The sequence below is a fragment of the Notolepis coatsorum genome, assembly GCF_963971535.1.
Source record: "Notolepis coatsorum genome assembly, chromosome: 1".
In the NCBI taxonomy this organism is placed as follows: domain Eukaryota; kingdom Metazoa; phylum Chordata; class Actinopteri; order Aulopiformes; family Paralepididae; genus Notolepis; species Notolepis coatsorum.
The window spans coordinates 295,137,373-295,159,154 of record NC_140165.1 but is presented as its reverse complement, the minus strand read 5'-3'; the positions used below and the strand labels follow the sequence as shown (position 1 = coordinate 295,159,154).

At 47.1% G+C, this 21,782-nt stretch overlaps 1 protein-coding gene across 1 annotated transcript in view; it reads right to left on the bottom strand.

Moving 5' to 3' along the window:
• Window positions 1–21,782, bottom strand: part of LOC311243196 (1,4-alpha-glucan-branching enzyme-like) — a 288,129-nt gene that overhangs the window by 61,569 nt on the left and 204,778 nt on the right. The window lies entirely within an intron of this gene.

Sequence of the window (21,782 nt, the reverse complement as noted above, 5' to 3'; positions counted from 1 at the left end):
CTTGTACAATATGCATTGAATATCCATTCTAGCCTACTGAACATCCCATAATAGTCTCCATTCTACTATTGGTCGAGACCTTGGTGCCAGGCTGCCATACCTCCCAGACCCAGTTCAAACGTACCGCTCAACATGTACGAACAAGTCCTAGTTCCGCGTAGGAATCTGGCTACCGCACCACTAATGGGACTATTTGTTCATAGTGCGTATATATACTGCGCTACTAAAGTAGGACTTCCTTTTCAGTCCAGTTTCTTACCCTCCAATAGAGTCACAGACGTAAAGCCTCCCCGCGACGCCACGTGTGGGAGTAAGGCCAAGTTCGCCTACCATCGGTATTGAGACATCGTGTATATTAATATTTGAATAGTCATATTTGGCACTATATCGTCGAGTTGGACGTAGTCTATTAAGCTAATAATAGTCTGTTAATATATAGTGCTTCGTGCGGTGAGAATACTACCGTAGTCAGTACCCCATCGTTTCGGGCAGAGAACTGGCTGCTTATCCAGGGTGGTTGACCCCACGTGAAGCTGCACCCGAGGAGCCCCAGAGCCGACGAGCGAGTGGACCTGTATACCGGATTATTCTACCGACGACAGCCCGCCTTCCCCGGCACGGATTATGCTTTGTATACGTTGATTATTCCATGGATAAAGACCCCAGACACTGCCGTGTGTTGGAACCCCCCCCCCTGGAGAGGACGCAAGGTGAGGAGACGCTCTGCAAGACGAGGTCGCTTCACGTCTCTCCTCCGTGGACCGGAGGACGCCGGCCCACAAAGAGTCCACCTGCTTTCATCTGTGGTCCAAGGATCGCCGGCGCATTGAACGGCACTACAGTGGGTTCACCTGGGATACCCTTGGCCGGATGAGGCAGCCGGATTCTACCCCCCCCCCCTTCCTACTCCTGTCGGCTTACAAGCGACCGGATTAACCCCCCCTAGTGTATCCAGTCTATAATCATTAAAGTATCATTGCTTTTATTCCTTAAACTATTCCAGGTCGTATATGTACCACCTGCGCCTTCAGAGATTGGACATTCTCTATTGATATACCGACGAATACTCTTGCCATAAAAGTGCATACTAATTCCCATTCATAAATGTGATTGATTTGATTAAGTGCTTGCTCTACACACCATCGCTGTGTAGAAATAAAGACCTATTTCTAATTCGTACATTTGTGTTGGATCCGTTTCATCTACGTGACAGTGTTCATCATAATATATTTATGCCGAGTACTGGGTGGCCGAATATTAAGTACAAAGGTAGTGGTAGTAAGTATCATATCTAGTAATACAGTCAGGGAATTGTACCCCTCAGTTACAATTTGGTCCTTCGAGCCGGATGGTAATTAGTGTAATATTAATATAGTGTTATTAATATTGAAATGGCCTATGATGAACACTCCACGAAACGATCCTCCTAACCAACGCCCGCAGCGCGAACGACGGCTCCCTCAGTACTTAGAGGCTTACGCTGTCAGTCAACAACCTAGTCTTCTACTAACAGTAAACGCGGTAAAACTAGAAAGTAAAAGTATGTCTAACCCCAACGCCCAGACTACCCCGACCATAGAGGCCCCTACGGGTTCTAATGTAACTGACCAAGTTCACGGTGGGGACCAGTGGGAACCAGACATGACTTCACACCCCGCCAGTACTGAAGAAGTAGTCCCCGATGAGTCCCGGGAGGAATACAACGCTACCGAGAGAGAACTCGGCACGGAAGAAGACGGGGAGAGCACCGTGGAGATAGAGCTCCTAGGCTCCGCTAGGAGTACCCCGAGGGAAGGCTCCCCTATACAACCGCCTTCCCCCAGCGAGGCAGAGAGGACCCTACAGCAGGCCTTCCTCATCAGCCTGAACGCCGCTGCTGAACGCGACCGACTGCAGATCCAGCAGCGGAGCGAAGAAGAGCATATACGTCTAGAAATAAGACGCATTCAGAGGGAAGAGAATGTGGCCCGAGACCGAGCAGACAGCCAGCGAGCAGCTGCTGGTGCTCTACGGGACGCAGAGCGCGACAGACAGCAGGCGCAACTAATAGAACAGCTGATCAGACGGACAACACCCTCTCCCTCCGCCAGAGGCTCCAGGAACTCGTCTAGACACACCTCCAGGGCGGCATCCCCTAGCCGAGTAAACAACCCTGAACTTGACCAACAGACGAGGTCTATACCCCCCACAGACCACCTCCCCCCACCGGTCCAAGCGAGACCTAGCAACCGGGAAGGAGCAGCATATCCTGTGGAGAGGCTAAACCAGAGACTACAAGCACTGGATGACCTAACTGAAGACGAAGAGGAAGAGGAGGAGAACCACGCCCGACGACAGCACAGTACTCTACCGGACCAGGAGGTCCGGTACAGCCCAGGCTATACTCCCGCGGAGCTGCGCTACAGACCCCCGACTCTATACACGGGTGAGCACGACGCACGACCCGCACCGAGGAACAGCACCTGGACAAGCGGGCCATGGTACACTGCCGGTACCAGCCCATACCAAGGAGCGGGAGGAGACTCGCCTAGGAGGCCTCTCCCCCAACGCTCGCCGATGTATCCACAGTCAGCGTCATACATTGGCACGCCTATGGTACCCGACTTCACCCAAGAGAACCGGGCCCAGTATACAGAACTCCGCATGTGTCTGGAGACCATGTTGGTGGATGTATTGGATGAACGCCACAAATACGCCATCCTACTGAAGCACTTAAAGGTACCCCGCGCACATAATATAGCGCTCGCCTACGCGACTTCCACCACCCCATACACAGCAGCGCTGGTAGCATTGGACCAGAGGTATGGGCGCATATGGGATTACGTGATCCAGGAGATCCGACACATCGACCGCTTACCCCCAGCAATAGACAATCGAGCACTGGACGACCTGTCCATCAGAGTGCAGTCCCTGGTAGGGATGTTGGGAGCGCAGAGAGAGAAGGGGAGGCATGAACTTTACGCCAACTCAAATGTGGAAAGGATCTTGGAGAAGCTGCCGCCCGCTCGACAGGAGCGTTTTAGGCGGCAGAGAGACCACCGAGACCCGAATGGCCCAGAACCGAACCTCCTCGATCTAGCAGACTTCCTGGCGAGAGAAGTCAGCAGCCTACGGCTAGATACATTCGGACGGAGCACCCCTGGCTCCAGAGAAGGAACCAGACGACTAAATGATGGAAGAAGATCGGTGACTGTGATGCACCAATCGGAGTCAGTACCGAGCAGCAGGAGCCACAGTACCCCCTCCAGAACGGAGAAGTGGAAGATAGTGTGCCCCTACTGTGAGAAAGAACACTGGCTAGCGCAATGTGACTCCTTCCCCAAGCTGAACGCGGAGGAAGCAAGTCAATGGATAAAGTCCAACAAGCGCTGTTTTCGCTGTGCGCGCTCACACATGGCAGCCGAATGCCGCTTAAAGAAAAGGTGCACCAAGTGCGATGGAGCCCATCTGGACATACTTCACGACAGTAACAGACGGCGCCCTTCACCCGCACCATCCAGCAGCAAAGCGAGCGTCATGTACATCGATCCCGCCAGCAGCAGTGGAGCCCGAGTACTCCTAAAAGTAGTGCGTGTGACACTAAGCTACCAGAATAAAGTCCTGGACACTTACGCCGTCCTCGATGACGGGTCAGAGAAGACCCTTCTGCTCGCCTCCGCTGCGGCCCAGCTAGGGCTGCGGGGAAGCGAAACCCAAATGACAATTCGGACAATAAGACGAGATTTGAAGACGATAAAGGGCGAGAATGTCTCATTCTCTATCGCAGCAAGCGGCCAGCCTGAGCGACGGTACCAGATTAAAGACGCTTTCACCAGCCAAGAAATAGGACTGTCGCGGTACACATACCCCGTCGCCAAGCTGATGGAGAAATATGCACATCTGCGCAAGTTACCGATCCCGCTCATAGACAATGCTATGCCGACCCTGTTGATAGGCTCCGACCATGCAGACCTCATTGTCCCGATAGACCGGGTTCATACCGGACCCCGAGGCTGTCCTGCAGCAGTCGAGACCCGTTTGGGATGGACTCTCCAAGGCCCGCTCGCCAAATCTCTCAACCGAAGTACAGCCACTAGATGTCTCCACTCCCGAGTCACAGAGGGAGAAACCGCACTCCTGCAACACGTAGAGCGGCTATGGACCTTGGAACAAATGCCCTTTAAGAACGGAAAGAAAGACATTCGCTCTAAAGATGACATTTACGCCATTCACCTCCTCGAGACAGGGACCAAGAGAGTCCCGGTCAACGGCGTGTTGAGATACGCCACGCCACTCCTGCGGCGAGAAGGAATGCCTACTTTCCACGCCAAGACAGACGCCACAGAACGGTACCTGCTGAACACGGAGCGGCGCTTAGCCAAGAACCCCGCCCAAGAGAGTGTATACCGCGCTGAGATTGAGAAGCTCATCACAGCGGGACACGTCACAAAGATGGACATTAAAGAGGCTGACCAGACCACTGAATCGTGGTACGTGCCTCACCACAAGGTCCATCACAACGGTAAAGACCGCATAGTATTTAACTGCAGCTACCAGATCGGATCCCAAAATCTGAATAAAGAGTTACTGCCCGGTCCCACACTCGGCCCCTCCCTACTCGGCGTTCTACTCCGCTTCCGCCAGGAAAAGGTGGCCATCAGCGGGGACATTAAAGGAATGTTCCTGCAGGTGAGATTAGTAGAGGAGGACAAGCCCCTGTTACGGTTCCTATGGAGAGAGAAGCCAGGAGATGAGCACCCAGCCATCTACCAATGGGAAGTCCTCCCCTTCGGAACGACGTGCAGCCCCTGCTGTGCTACATTTGCACTACAGAAACATGTAGCAGAGGACCCAGCAGCGGACGAAGAGGTCCGACACAGCGTAAAGAACAGCTTCTACGTAGACAACTGTCTACAAAGCCTTTCAACCCAGGAAGAAGCCGAGGCTCTCCTGATTAAACTCCGCGCCTCATTGATCAAAGGCGGCTTTGATCTCAGGCAGTGGGCCAGCAGCGATCCGCAAGTACTGCGCAGCCTCTCCTCCGAGGACAAGGCAGCCAGCAGCGAGACCTGGATGGCTACAATCCCGGGAGAAGCCCAGGAGATGACCCTGGGATTGGTGTGGCGATTCAAAACAGATTCGCTTCACTACAGACACAAGCCCCTGACTACGGAGCAGGGAAGGCCGGCGGCGGCGCCGACCACCAGACGGAGTGTGTACACAACACTCGCCCGACAATATGACCCGCTAGGATGTATTCTACCGTACACCACCAGGGCAAAAATTATTGTACGAGCATTGTGGGACAAGGACCAGGGCTGGGACGACCCCATTCCCGCACACCTTGCATCCACCTGGAGAGAGTGGGAGATGGAGCTCCACTCACTCCCAGGCGTTAATATGCGCCGAAGCTACTTCCCACCCACGGTGAGGCCAGAGACATGTAAAATGGACTTACACGTCTTCAGTGACGCCTCAGAGGTCGCATACGGATCAGTAGCCTACTTGCGGGCCCAAGAAAGGGGGGGAGAGATCTACACAGCATTTGTCCTCGCCCGCTCGAGAATAGCCCCACGCAAGCAACAATCTATCCCACACCTAGAGCTCTGCGCAGCCCTAGCCGGAGCGCACCTAGCCACGCTCATCCAACGTGAGCTCACCATACCGGTGTCTAGAACAATCCTGTGGTCAGATTCCACGACAGTACTCGCCTGGATCAAATCGGACTCATGCAAGTACAAAGTCTTCGTGGGAGTCAGAGTCACCGAGATTCAAGACTTAACCGAAGAGTTAACCGGAGAAACAGAGTGGCGCTACGTTGATACAAAACAGAACCCAGCTGACGTCATCACCCGGGGGATGCCCCTGGATGACCTCACCCGTCGCAATGTCTACAGTGACGGCCCAGCATTCCTAAAGCTCCCGGAAGGAGAGTGGCCCACGCCTATCCCGAGGGAAGCCAGTCAGGAGGAGGCTGAGAATAAGAAGCCTGTGTTCTGTGGATTGAGCACTGTTATCTCCACCGACCCTAACATAGACGATTGCACGTCCATAGAGAGTGCACAACAAAGAACATTCCTGCGGTACCACCCGGAGTGCAAGTCCCCCGCTGATATGTCAGCAGCTAACTACGAGGAAGCAGAATTGCTTCTACTGCAGCGAGCCCAGAGAGACTCGTTCCCCGATGAATTGGCCTGTCTACAGGGAGGAAAGCCCGTCCCATCCGACAGCAGATTAATTCATCTGGCCCCCGAGAGCGACGCTCATACCCTCATCAGAGTGGGTGGTCGCCTACGCAGAGCCCCCAATCTACCGGATGACATTAAATACCCGATCGTATTGAACAGCCGACACAAGGTCACAGAGCTGATTATAAAGAAATACGATGAGGATGTACATCACGCAGGAGCAGAAAGAGTCTTCGCGGAAATCAGACGTCGTTACTGGATCCTACAAGGAAGAGAGGCGGTACGACGCTTCCAGCGAACATGTCTAGACTGCCGCAAGTGGCGCGCGCAGCCCAGCATACCAAGGATGGCTGACCTTCCTCCATGTCGCCTCCGAATCGGTGACAAGCCATTCCACTCAACGGGTATGGACTGCTTTGGCCCGCTGCACATAAAGAAAGGAAGAGGAACCGAGAAGCGGTGGGGTATTGTATTCAAATGCATGACCACCAGAGCGATACACAGCTTCTCCCGACCATGAGCACAGACTCATTCCTTATGGCCTTCCGTAGATTCACATCACGGAAAGGAAGACCGTCTACCCTATTGTCCGATCATGGGACAAACTTCAAAGGCGGCGAAAGAGAGCTGAGAGAGAGCTTCCAAGCTATGGGCCCAGAACTTAAGACCCACCTCGCTCCGGCACAGGTTGATTTCCAATTCAACCCCCCAAACGCACCCCACTTCGGTGGCACTTGGGAACGAGAAGTGCGCTCCATAAAGACAGCCCTGTACGCAGTACTTGGGGCCCAGACTGTGGCGGAAGAAGTCCTAATGACAGTCCTCACGGAGATTGAGGGAGTACTTAACTCGAAGCCCCTCGGATATGTCTCCAGTGATGTGGCGGATATCGACCCAGTTACCCCCAACACACTCCTGATGGGGCGGCTAGATCCTGCATTACCCCAGACAATGTACCGGCCTGAAGAAGCGAACGGCCGACGAATGTGGAGGTACAGTCAAGTATTAGCCGACAAGTTTTGGAGCAGTTTCCTACTGCACTACCTACCGTCTCTACAGACCCGCCAGAAGTGGGTAAAGGAGAGAGACAATTTGACAGAAGGAACAGTCGTCATGATTATTGATCAATCACTGCCCAGAGCTATGTGGCCGGCCGGCCGCGTAAGCAAAGTGATCACCGGTGCCGACGGCAAGGTCCGAGCAGCTGAAGTGCTTGTCCAGGGTCGCACTTACACCCGTCCCGTGGCGAGGCTCATAGAACTGCCCCGACTCCCAGACACAATCGATGATGACCATGACCCTATAACCCTATGACTTTGTGAAGTTGACTGACCCCTACAGCAAACCCTTATGTGTAAATAGACAACGCGATTAATCTGTCTCTGTTTAACTGATTAGGTCTGGGACCAATCAGGGGGTGGCTGTTGTGAAGGGCCAGATTAAACCGAATATATATATTTATTTATATATATATATTTAATTGTATTTGTATATTCTCTAATATTCCCCGATATCCCTTGTATATTCCTTGTACAATATGCATTGAATATCCATTCTAGCCTACTGAACATCCCATAATAGTCTCCATTCTACTATTGGTCGAGACCTTGGTGCCAGGCTGCCATACCTCCCAGACCCAGTTCAAACGTACCGCTCAACATGTACGAACAAGTCCTAGTTCCGCGTAGGAATCTGGCTACCGCACCACTAATGGGACTATTTGTTCATAGTGCGTATATATACTGCGCTACTAAAGTAGGACTTCCTTTTCAGTCCAGTTTCTTACCCTCCAATAGAGTCACAGACGTAAAGCCTCCCCGCGACGCCACGTGTGGGAGTAAGGCCAAGTTCGCCTACCATCGGTATTGAGACATCGTGTATATTAATATTTGAATAGTCATATTTGGCACTATATCGTCGAGTTGGACGTAGTCTATTAAGCTAATAATAGTCTGTTAATATATAGTGCTTCGTGCGGTGAGAATACTACCGTAGTCAGTACCCCATCGTTTCGGGCAGAGAACTGGCTGCTTATCCAGGGTGGTTGACCCCACGTGAAGCTGCACCCGAGGAGCCCCAGAGCCGACGAGCGAGTGGACCTGTATACCGGATTATTCTACCGACGACAGCCCGCCTTCCCCGGCACGGATTATGCTTTGTATACGTTGATTATTCCATGGATAAAGACCCCCGACACTGCCGTGTGTTGGAACCCCCCCCCCTGGAGAGGACGCAAGGTGAGGAGACGCTCTGCAAGACGAGGTCGCTTCACGTCTCTCCTCCGTGGACCGGAGGACGCCGGCCCACAAAGAGTCCACCTGCTTTCATCTGTGGTCCAAGGATCGCCGGCACATTGAACGGCACTACAGTGGGTTCACCTGGGATACCCTTGGCCGGATGAGGCAGCCGGATTCTACCCCCCCCCCCCTTCCTACTCCTGTCGGCTTACAAGCGACCGGATTAACCCCCCCTAGTGTATCCAGTCTATAATCATTAAAGTATCATTGCTTTTATTCCTTAAACTATTCCAGGTCGTATATGTACCACCTGCGCCTTCAGAGATTGGACATTCTCTATTGATATACCGACGAATACTCTTGCCATAAAAGTGCATACTAATTCCCATTCATAAATGTGATTGATTTGATTAAGTGCTTGCTCTACACACCATCGCTGTGTAGAAATAAAGACCTATTTCTAATTCGTACATTTGTGTTGGATCCGTTTCATCTACGTGACAGTGTTCATCATAATATATTTATGCCGAGTACTGGGTGGCCGAATATTAAGTACAAAGGTAGTGGTAGTAAGTATCATATCTAGTAATACAGTCAGGGAATTGTACCCCTCAGTTACAATTAGTATTACACTATAACACACTATTACACACTTAAGCATGGGGGCGTGGTTAACCTAGACCAATGAAAGTAGTAGTTCAGTGACACCTCCCATAAGTCTCTATGACAAACGGTTCATGAGATATGAAAGAGGTAGGGCTTATTTCAATGGACAATGATGGAAATTAATTCATGAATGTATTTAATGCTTAGGTATACAATACAATAGGTTCACTCTGACATTTCCATGTTGTAAACAGGGGCCAGACAGCTGAGGCTCTGAGCAGCAAAGCGGTGTAGCATCACCCTTTTGCGTTCAAAAGGTGTACCCTTTATACTGAATATCTATTTCAATGGACAATAATGGACATTTATTCAAATAAAATACTTGTCATTGACCAATTCGAAAGATATTCAAGAATTCTGGTTCTTGGCCTGCTGTCAGCCTATGTGCAACATTTCATCCAAAATCGGCCCTGTAGTTTGCGAGAATTCCTGCAGACACACAGATACACGGTTACATAGGTTGGATCGATTACATGATCTCCTTACCTGATCGCCACACTTTCGCCTGGTAGAGATAATACGTGTCAAATAATTGCACTATTCTAAGTATTATTCCTCATAGGAATATTCCTGTGACTTTTTCCCCCTTCCTTCCCTTGGCCATCAATCTCCTCCACTTAATGTTCCCGTCTCTCAACATCCCCGTCTTTCAACGTCCCAGCCCACATTATTCTTCTCCCTTATACTCTTCTCTTCTCCCGACAACAACAAGCAATCCCGGGAAACCGGGGTATGCTGCTGACAGACCATCACCTCGGTACGTTTTAGAAGAATCTCTGCGTTTCCTGAGGCAGGTTGAGGCACGATAATGGAGAAAACAAAACTTCTGGAGGCATTTTTATTGAATGACACCCAGCTGAATCGACTCACAGAGATGCGCAACTGGCCATTCTATATGGGGCTCACTTTGGAACCAATACCAAGGAAGCATCTGAAAACAGTATGCCATTTTGGCGCCACGTGGTGTAGCGGTTAATACTGTCGCCTCACAGCTAGAAGGTCCTGGGTTCGATTCCCGCTTGGGGACCGGGTTGCCGCCTTGCCAGGTACCCAGGTGGGGTATCTCCCGGGCCTTTCTGTGTGGAGTTTGCATGTTCTCCCTGTGCTCGCAAGGGTTTCCCCTCCCAATAAGATAAACCCAATGGAAAAAATGCAAAACAGATCGCTAACGCTGTCGCGTCCCTGACAAAGACGGACAGGAGCACTTGGATTGGTCCCTGGGCACGCCCCACACCGCAGCCCATGTCTGCTCCCGACTGCCCTTGGGGGGGGAAGGACGAGGGGAGAGAGAGACTTTTTATCGGCGACTCAGTGCATGTGTGTGTGTGTCGCCCATCTCGCGTGTGTGTTAATCTGCATGACAAATAAAGACTTCTCTCTCTTTTCTTTAGCTAGTGTTGGAAATTATTCATCTTTCTCTAATTTATCTCTAGCTGGAGGAGTCAGTGTAGGAAATAAAGTGGAGCCAGAGAATGGATTGTTGAGAGGAGAGGTAAGATGGAAAGAATCCATCGAGAGGAGACCCCAGAGCAAGGAGGGTCTCCAGCTCGCTACTCTGTCTAAGGACCTCAAACTTACTCGCTGTAAATGAGACCTGGCTAGTCTTGTGATTTTCAAGGTCATTGTGAACAGTTCTCTCTCTCCCTCTCTCTCCAAATTATTGTTAAAGGAACACGCCAACTTTTTGGGAAATTAGCTTATTTGCCATCTACCCTGGAGTTAGACAAGCAGATACAAACCATTTTCTTCTCTGTGCATGCATTATTAGGCTTAGGGAACAACCGCACCGTTAGCCTAGCTTAGCGTCATTCACTGGAAGTAAGTGTGCCAGTGTAGCCTAGTTCCCAACAGTCACGAATATACACTCCAAATACAACTCCAAAACTTTCCTGTAAACATGTTGTGACCTGTGTATTTACCACATGGAGAATTATTATAAATATTTCTGACATTTTCGTTTTCTAAGCAGATATATACTGGGAACAATTTCTTGCCGAACCACAGCTGCCTGGGCGCAGTTATTTCATCACCTCAAAAGCCCTGTTGTTTTTTGTCTGCTTGTCTAACTCCAGGGTAGATGGCAAATAAGCTAATTTCCCAAAATGTTGGCGCTTTAACACTTTCAGCGCCACACTTAATCCCCATCTCTGCCGCTAGAAGGCCAGCTTAAAATAGTAGTTTCACGATGTTTGCAGAGCTGTGTGTGTTCTGTATTATAGCTGTGGAGACAATGGTGTGGCTCATTTGACAGACACTACTTGTAATTCAACATGGAAAAAAGAGTTTGTTTCTACACACTGTAGTTTGTAGTTTATTACACACTAAACATTGCACATTTCCAAGATAATCCAGTCTTTTTTCATACAGTAGATCGCGAGATAAAACGTGTTATGTGCAATAAGCCTGAATCGTTCTAGTTGATTCCCTGAACCCCCAAATCAAAAAGGTATGTAACATGTACATATGTACCTTCACAAAATCATCAAGGGGGGGGTAGTCTTACCCCGAAAATCCGATTGTTAGAAAAAGCCTCGTTTATGACCGGTAAAGTAACCACTGTGATAGTTACATAAACATGTTTCACGTTCAGTAAAATAGGGGGTCCTTACCTTAGCCAGAAGGTAATCCAAAAAGAATAATTCCAATGATCACATTGGCGATCGCGATTACTCGTTTATATGTAATTACACGCGTTTACGGGACACTATAGGTTTTGAGGCGATCAGATCTGCTAGCGATTGCTTTGGAAGAGAGAGCCTTGATAGTCCGGTGCATTCATTGACAATCCTGTTGCCTTTTTATCAGAGTTCAAAAGGTAGGTGATACTACCACCTAGTGATATTTGATCGGCATTGCAATTCCAACGTATACAAACGACCCAGGGGCGGCTAGAATGTTCCGGATGATGATTTAGAACGGGGATCAGAGGAAAAAGATAAAAGGATCTAAAAATGTAATATTACGTGTTTGGCGCTCAACCACTGGCGAGCAAACACGTAATATTAGGTGGTTGGCGCAGAATGAGTTAAAAGCAGGATATAAGTTGCCTGCATTGTATATTGCGAGACAACATTTCCGAAACACACACAGCAACAGAAAGTAGCTTCCTAACCAGCAAATATACACACAGATTGTGAGAAGTGCCTAAAACTTCTAACTAACTAATTGGGACAAGTAGGCGTGCCCACATCACCCACATTTTATCCACTCTACATTGGCTCCCCATTAATTATTGTGTCCATTTGAAAATTCTTGTTTTAACTTAAAGCCCTCTAAGGTAAATCCCCTGTGTAAATTTTTTATTTACTGCGCCCCTACTCCCCCAGTCGTGCACTTAGGTCCTCCCACCAAAATCTCCTGGTTGTCCCACGGACCCGGTTAATAACAAAAGGTGACCGGTCCTTCCGATTTATGGCCCCTACCCTTTGGAACACCCTCCCCCTTTCTATGCGTTCACTTGACTCCCTATCCACTTTTAAGGAACAGTTGAAAACGTTTTTATTCAGACAGGCTTTTAATTAATTTGAATAAATTCCTGGTTGTATACTTTGTTTATTTATTTATAATTGTTGTTTTGTTTTTAGGACTGACATTTATGTTGCACTCATATTTAGTTATTTAATTTACTTATGTATGCCTATGCTTACGTTGTGTCAGAATTGATTCACGTGTAGTGTGTTCATCTCTATGTAACTGTTGTTTGTTTTACTTCTGTGAAGCACTTTGTGATTTTATCTGTGAAAGGTGCTATACAAACAAATGTACTTACTTACAAAAAAAAGTCACGGTGCACCAAAGCCGAGTGCCGGTCCACTTCAATTACACTGGTTGTGAATGTAGCTATAGGTCATATGTCCAGTAAGTGAGGATATCAATGTTATGGTCAGAGAAACCATTGGGACCATCAATAACCTTACAAAACACACATGCTATATAGCGGCATTTGGATTAAAGACATCTTTCACCGTAATAACTGCCAAAGCTGATGAGGAGAAGGTGTCAGAAGGTAGTTCCACAGGTACACTGGATTACTCCGTCGTGAGGGAGGCTTGGAGGGAGGCTGTATCGATCGCGTGGAGCCTAAGAATTCAAAGGGAGTACGGGGCCCTTCATTTCTCTTGGCACAATAGTCGGGGGAGGGGGTCAGTGGGATCTTGAAGGCACATGATTGACGGCCATGAATTTCATAGAAAAATCGGGATTGAGGATGAGAATATTGATATGAAAAACAGCAGAGCCACGAGGTGAGGATAAATTAATGATCAAGACGCCTCTTCCTGGAGTGTTTCCTTGTGTGACGATGCCGATCACGTAGATATGCAGAAAAACCCTACACCACTCGGAGAGTTTGCATCCTTCGGCAGATCATTATAGTTGCTGCACGCCATCAAGCCTCCTCAATATAATATGGGCCTCGCTCTCTTATCTTCATCTTTGGGAATTGGATGGTGGGATGGAAGTCAGCGGGCCTAGGTGTGATGGATGGAGGAGGAGTGATGGTAAACAGGCAGGAGGAGGCAGAGGTGCAGCACGAGCGGGTTATAGGAGCGACGACTGTGCACGCTAGGGATGTGCACGGCGGTCGGGTTGAGGGCCGACCATCCGTGGTAGTTTTTTTTTTAATCTTTTTCCCCCTCCTTTTTTTCCGATTTTTCTCCCATCCCACTGTTAGTCGTTTTCCAACCCCCTTCCTGGTTGTTGCGAACTTTCCCCTACTGTTGGTCCGAGAGGCCGGAGACTGTCACATGCTTTCCTCCGACGCATGTGCAGCCAGCCGGCAGCCATATATATATATATATCTTTTTACATAACTCTATCCACTAGGGGGCAGATCAGTGCTGAATCCTCCCTGGCCGACAAGAAAAATTATAAAGAAGAAGAAGAATACCTTCCTTGTGAACCATCCGGATTTGCAAAACATAACAGGATGGCAGAAAAAAGGTCTCGGGCCTGTTTCCATTTAGCTCTCCAATGCAGAGTTTTAGCGTTTTTAGCTAAAATCCACACTGTTGGTGTAGCGAGAGTGCCTTATTCGCTCTTGGTCAGGTGCACTGGTTAATGGCAGCGGGAAGAAGGAGGCGGAGGAAGAGCCAATAACTGTGTAGAAGCCATGTTAGCTGAAGGAAGAGGAGAAGAATGGATGTTGGCAGGGAGATGTGAATGTGCTCGGGGATTCTCTACAGCCTGTGAACACATGGATGAAAGGAAGATGTAGCGGAGAGGACTGATCACAGAGGCAGCAGCCACAGAGGACGTCTGCTCTTTGGCTTTTGTTCATACAGTTGTTTTTCAAACCAGATTTTTCTTTTAGGCTGATTTCCCTTTTTACATATTGTAATTTACAAGTGACCGGATCAGATTTGTGTGTTCAGGCAATGTTATAATTTGCTAGCATGTCTACTTCGGTCGTCATAGTAACAACAATGTGGGCATATTGCTGTTGACATCTCATTGGTCTTTAGGTTTTTTAAATGTTTATTTAATAAAATTTGTATTATGGCCCAAACTATTGGGATATCTCAACTTTGTGATTCAGAAGTCATTACATTTTTCATCATTCCTTTAATATTAGTCTTGTTGTTTTTCACTTCAAGGCATAAAAAAACACCTCACGCACAGCTGATGAAATATTTATGTTGCGCTTCTAACAACATGATATTGATCAAGATGTTATATCGGGCAAATGGAAAGAGCATGGCATGCATATCCCCCCCCCCCCCCCCCCCCCCACCCACACACTTACGATTTTCCAAGATAATCGAGATAAAACAATGAATTTGCTGCATGCCATGTTGCTCTCATTTAGTCTTGTGTTGTAAATGCAGCACACCCTTCCTTGTGTTGTAAATGCAGCACACCCTTCCTTGTGTTGTAAATGCAGCACACCCTTCCTTGTGTTGTAAATGCAGCACACCCTTCCTTCACAGCGGTCATGTTCTTCTCATCATGTAGTGTCAGGCCAGCAGTGAGAGTTATTTGGTTACTTTATCAACAAGTGTGTTGAGTACAAGATTATAGGTGCATACTATCTATCTCTATCTCTATGTCTTAAGCCCTTAGACTCTGTTTACCATTCAGCCATTAGATGCATCACCAGTGATAGTTATGGTACTTACCATTGTATCCTATATAATAAGGTCGGGTGGGCCTCTCTGGCAGAGAGACATAAGTTGCATTGGAATCTTTTTATTTATGAAGCCATAATTAGAGATTGTCCAAATTATATTAGTTCTTTATTGGAATGGACCACTGGACCCAGTGATTGGCTTACACTTAGAGTGCCTAGAGTTTGTACTGAACTTGGTAGATCTGCTTTTGGCTTTTCTGCCCCTCCATCATGGAATATCCTGCAGGAAACTCTGAAACTAGACACTCTAGTGTCTATGGGTTGGTTTAGAACCTTAATGACCAATCAGGTCACCACAATATGTAATTGTTTTTAAATGATTACCTCCGTTGAATACTTTTTTTTGCAAAAAAAATAATTAAAATGTATTTTAAAATGTGCTCTTAATTATTCTGATTGTCTGATGTCTTTATATTTATGAACGCACTCTTGACACTTATGAATGTAACATCTCGACAGCACTGTGAATGAGTTTAACAACTCAGTGTATTTATCGAGTATAAATAAAGTTTGAATGAATGTCTATCTCTGCTGAGATGCATAAAAAAAGATCTCAAGAAGTGAAAATGAAAGCAGACTAGAGGACACCACGGCGGTGGTCCGCTTTTCTTTTAGACAGATCATTTCTACCAGCCGTCTGCAATTTTCACTGGCATTTGTACAACGGGGATATCTTTCAAACTTAACATTAACAACCAAAGCCTTAAAAGGTCGGGCCGGTGTTCTTTTACGACGGCATTGCCATAAACTAACGAATGTTCCTTACTCCCAGGCGTTTCTTCCACACAGTCTACAGTTTTATTTCTATACATGCCTTCAAGGTTGGCCTGAGAAGAGAAACACCCCTGCAGTGAGAGGAGACAGACAGACAGGCTACGCGTTAAAAATAGACTGAGGCTACCTCTTCATTAGTCCAGGCCATAGAAATAAAATAAATAATGTATGATCCGGGCATATGCGCTTTCCGTAGAGTTATTGAGTTATTATAGAATGGTGTTCTTCTGGTTCTCATGTTTCTCGTTCTCTGCACTTGAAATCCTATCTGAGTGGCTCCGACTGAGTCGCATGTCCAGAAATGTGATTATTTGTATCACATTTGAAACCGCACACAAATGTGGCAAGTTATCTGATTTGTAATATTCAGATCTTGTGAGGTTTGCATCAGAACGATAACATCAGATCTGAGCTGCCTGTTTGAAGGCCTTAGTAATTTCTTTAAAATAAAAACAATATTTTTTTCAAAATCAACTCTCATCAATCCTGATGGACGTGGCCAGTGCTGCCTCTATGGCTGCTGTTGATGCCTTGTCTCTGTATACCTGTTTCACTTTTCTATCACTTTCCTCTCGTTATTTTCTCCTTGTATTACTTCACCAATTATTTTGCCAATTATTTTTGTTACCCATCTCACGTTGAATTGCCCTCCTGAGGTTTCTTTCCTTGTTGTTCCTGTTAAGGTTTCGCGGTAGGTTTTCCTCATCTTCATTGAGGGTTAAGGTCAGGGGGTGCCATCCCACTGAGACTGAGCATTGTGAATAAACTTCACTTGATTTGAAAAATAACTAGGACCACATCAAGGCGTATAAAATCACCACCGGCCATCAGCCAAACGCTGATACATTTTGGTGGCGGATTGGCTAAGTTTGTCTACTCCACCAGCCAATTTAGCAGCTAACCAGGCATTATCTGCAGGTTCCTCTCCATCTATTTGGATTTGGCTAGATAACACTAGAGGAGCTACGGAATTCTGGGAGTGGAGTCCGGTGGATGAAAAAGATGAAAAATGCCTACTGGGTCAAATAATTCTGCGTCGTATAATAAATAATAGAAAATGAAATACTCTTCACAGAGCAAAGCTAAAAGAAATATATATATTCTCTTTTAGATTGTTTGTACTGCTGCTAGCAGGCACAGTAAGCCAGGAAAGAACATACTATGGATTGGGCTGGGCAAGACAGGTAGGTCAGGGGTGCAGATACAGCAAAGACCCACGGCGACTGTATACAATGTATTTCATTATTATTATATATTTTTTTAACTCTTTTCTGAAATAAAGGAGTAGCATCATTTCCACACCACAGTGCATGTAATAAGAGAGCAGCATAATTTCCGCGCCACAGTGCACGCAATAATCATAATCCAGTATGGAACGACTTCGCTTTAAGTCACTCTAAGAGGCAATCTTGAGTCAATGGCAAAATATTTATTTAGAGCATTTGACATGAACTGCAGTGACTTCAGGATAGAGCGAAGCGCCAAGCGCCAGTATAGTAGGAAGGAGGTAGACAGACTGCTAGAGATGGGTATGTGGGCTTGACATCAGTCACGAATGTATGTGTGTGTGTGTGTGTGTGTGTGTGTGTGTGTGTGTGTGTGTGTGTGTGTGTGTGTGTGTGTGAGAGAGTGTGAGAGAGAGAGAGAGAGAGAGAGAGAGAGTGAATGTGCAAAGCGCTGCCATTACAAAATAAGAACGGTTAATCAGATGCAGCCCTAATCTTTCATGGCTTTAGGGTAGAATTTCACTTCCAGTTTAGAGAATACAAGCTTACATGCGTTATCTGGCTACAGTGGGACATAATTAATGGACTGGAGAAACTGAATACATGGCTATTAGTTGCCACGTTGTTGAGCATCCCAGCGTGAGTGAGTGGGTCATCGGAACCTGCGTACAGTAAACCTGCGGCTGTGCCGTGGGATAAAGCAGGTGAGGAAAAACGGGGCCAGGGTTAATTCAGACACTCACAGAAACCAGTGTGGGTTTAATCAATCCCACTATGTTAATTACATGTATATGCATTGTGGGGATTCATAAGCGTTCTCTTAAAACGTGATCACTCATTAAAATAGAAAATGTAAAAAATCCAAATGGCGTTCATAGGGAATCTCATGGACATTTTAATGGGCAAAATGTCTGCAGCCTCGTCTCGAGAGTCCAGCGAGTCCACTTTTGGGTCATGTCCCACAGTTAAAAACACACAGGGAGCAAACCGAGCCGGGCGCCCCGAGGACAGGGTCCTGCTCTACAGAGCGCGCCGGCTGCGAGACCCCATGTGATCTCATCTCTCCACACTAACGGGGATCTCTGTTCATGTTCAGTGTTTGCCCCGCTTTGAAGCTCACTGCAGTGCATCTTCAAAGTAGCAGGCACACATCGTACTTTTAAAGCAATGTCCTCGCATGTTTCCCCATCCTCTTGCAAGCCGCTACTAGGAGTTTTGAAACGGTTATGGAACAGTCCCGACAGTCGTGTTGTAGCCTCTATATGACCTGCATAATAAGCGAACGAGACCATCAACGATCATGATTGGCTATTTCTATAATAGTAATTCGAAATGCCTGTCCCCGGTGTTCCACCGATTCCCCCGCGAAAAACCGAACAAATACGATTCACGGCACACGGACTGGAAAAAGCCTATGCTTACATCTTTTCCCAGGCAAAGGTTTCACAGCACGTTAGCCAGTTAAAAGATTTTTCTTTCAGAGAATTTCATCTTCTGCGTTATATTTTGTGGTTATGGATGATACTGGGGCAGGATGAGCAGAGAGTAAAAGAAAAGAATTGACTGAAGATCAAAAGAAAAGCTAAAAGGGACAGTGATAAGAGCACGGGCCAAAAAACTAGCCAACCTTGGTCGGTGATTCAACAGATGGAGAGAACTGTGGATTCAAAACCGATACTGAATTGGCCCTCTTCCTGCTAGACATGTATGTAACATGTATTTTATTTATGAAACACATTGCAAGACGTGGTTTTACATCGATATATATGAATGCGTACGCAAGCCGGATAGAGTGAAGAGTTAAAAAAGAACCTTCTCACTAGGCAGCAGTCAACTTCGACAAATGATAGGGTTCAGATTCATCTGATTTTAAAGCATCTCCGTCGACTTATTTGGTGTAGTCGGTGAATGAGGCTCTACACACATCAGAGCTTATAAATTATGAATTTCACCCAAAGTGAAAACCTTCTCCCCCATCATATCACAGTATAGCCTAATAAAATCATTGGGTCCACACTGATTTTGAGATCATAAAAATCAATGAGGGGTCATGACCAGATGACTACTAAAGTATACCCTGCATTGAAACAGCAGCAGAAATACGAGCGAACTGAATTGGTGCTAAATGTCATCATCATCAAACTAACCGATGCAGTCTGCTCTTCAAAATCCTCCATGGTCTACTCTAGCCCCACCCCCACTTTCCGATTTTTTCACCCCCAGCAGCAGGTTCACCAGAACTGTTGTACCGGGCGAGTTGGCTGTTCCATTAAGGAGAAGTACATTTAGCCAATCAGCCCTCTCCGTGAGAGCAGCCAAGACCTGGAACTCCATTCCAAGTTACATCCGCAATATAGAAACACACAGATCATTCAAACACACTTTCAAAACATGGTTAAGAAATAACTACACATGTGAACACAACAGCCCTGCATAACTCTAACCCCATATGCTTGCCTGTACCTAATATGTAGAATTATTGTTTGTTTGTACATTGTCTGTACATGTCTGATGTAAATATTTTGACCCGTCTTTAACCTGTTCTTAATTACCTGTATGCCATATATGTTATGCGTTCTTTTAGCTGCTTTTTAACACCAGGCCCAGGGACAACAGTTGAACATTTGCTTTGGCTAACACTGTCTCACACATTTATTTTATGTTCTTTAATGTGGCCATTAAAGTTCACTGTTCAAATAAAGTTTAAACTGAACTGAAACTGTATGTTTCAAGCTTGCAAACGAAGAAGCGTGTAAGTCAATTTTGAAAGGTTTTCAAAAAAATTCACTACTGAAAGTACTCCCATCACTGTAGTAGACCAAGGGGAACAGCTTGGGTATATTGGGTATATGTAGTGCATTTCCTGTCAGCTATTGACATCAGCAAAAGCTGCAACAGGACATGAACCTGGGCCCCATTTGGAATGTTGTCAAGTTTGAAACGGCCTCTACTTAATACAAACAGTGAGCTTTAAAAATACCGCTCATTTCACCAGTTCATATGGACTCGTACATTATACTTAATACAAACAATAGTGAGCTTTAAAGATGCCGCTCATTTCACCAGTTCATATGGACTCGTACATTAATACAAACAACAGTGAACTTTAAAGATACCGCTCATTTCACCAGTTCATATGGACTCATACATTAATATAAACAACAGTTTAAAGGTGCCGTTGTTCCTTCGTCCACGCCATTCTCCCAAAAGAGAGATTAGGAGTCAGTCGACCAGCGAGCCCACCCCCCCCCCCCCCCCCCCTTACATCTCAAGCTCTACTTCACCCAGTAGCGAGGGCCGCAGCAGGGGTTCAAAGAGTCAGAGCACACTACTGATTGATTGACTAATACGGAGAAATTATCCCTGTGACCCGGATGCGTTTCCTAATTATGCCGTCTGATAACATTTCCCTCTTCACTGCATCTGTCTGTCTGGCTGGCCGGGGAGGAATGGGTCATGGTGGAAAAAGATAGCAAGGTGAAGCAGCTCTAATCTCAGTACTGGATCGTGTGTGTGTGTGTGTGTGTGTGTGTGTGTGTGTGTGTGTGTGTGTGTGTGTGTGTGTGTGTGTGTGTGTGCAAGCCGGGAGGCTGAGGGGGGATGGGTATTTACTGAATCAATTACACAGACTCACTCTTAATCCTCCGCCAATTCAGCCACGCACTCCCCATTTGCATGATTCTATTACTTTAATGCCAGGCCGTCAGAAGAGGAGAAAAGACCCACTGTGCTGCTACTGTACATCATATGCTTCAATTGCAGGCAAGAGAAAAGCCGCGGCGCGCGAATGAAATCCATTACTGTTCACCTTGACAGCAACCAGAGAAACAAGACATTTCCAAAATGAGCCTCCTCTCTAGTGCATTTATCTTCACCTGTCTGAAAACCGCTCCTCCGTTTGGAAATGGGAAGATTTTTTAAAGGTATATATATACACATATATATATATATATATATATTGCTTATACCAAAAGGTGGCCTGAGAATAGCGTTACTGAGAACACAATACAAACGTTAGATAATCGCTCTCAATAAAAAGGCCCGGAAGAGGATGTTCTTTCTACGTCAACTGAGGAAGCTCAGGCTGCCGAGGACCATGATGGTCCAGTTCTACACCGCCATCATCCAGTCCATCCTCACCCTCTCCATCATCACCTGGTTCCCTGCAGCCACGGTCAGGGACAAGGCCAAGCTGCAGCGGGTGATACGCTCGGCGGACAGGGTGATCGGCTGCTCCCTCCCCTCCCTTGAGTCCCTACACTCCACCAGGGCCTTGAGGAGGGCGAGGAAGATCTAGGCAGACCCCGCCCACCAGGTCATAACCTCTTCACCATGCTCCCCACGGCAGGCGGCTACGGCTGCCCAAGACACTTAGGTCCCGTCACAGACTCAGTTTCTTCCCCTCAGCAGCTCGCCTGGTAAACGAGTCAGGTGTCCCCTAGCTCCTCCACCCCCCCCCCCTCTATGGCGAGCTAAGGCTGGACTTTTGGACTTGAACTTTGTGCTGTCCCCAACCACTGCACTTTATTGTCTTATCGTTGTCTCACTGGTCTGTCCTGTTTTTCACTTTATTACTATTTATTAT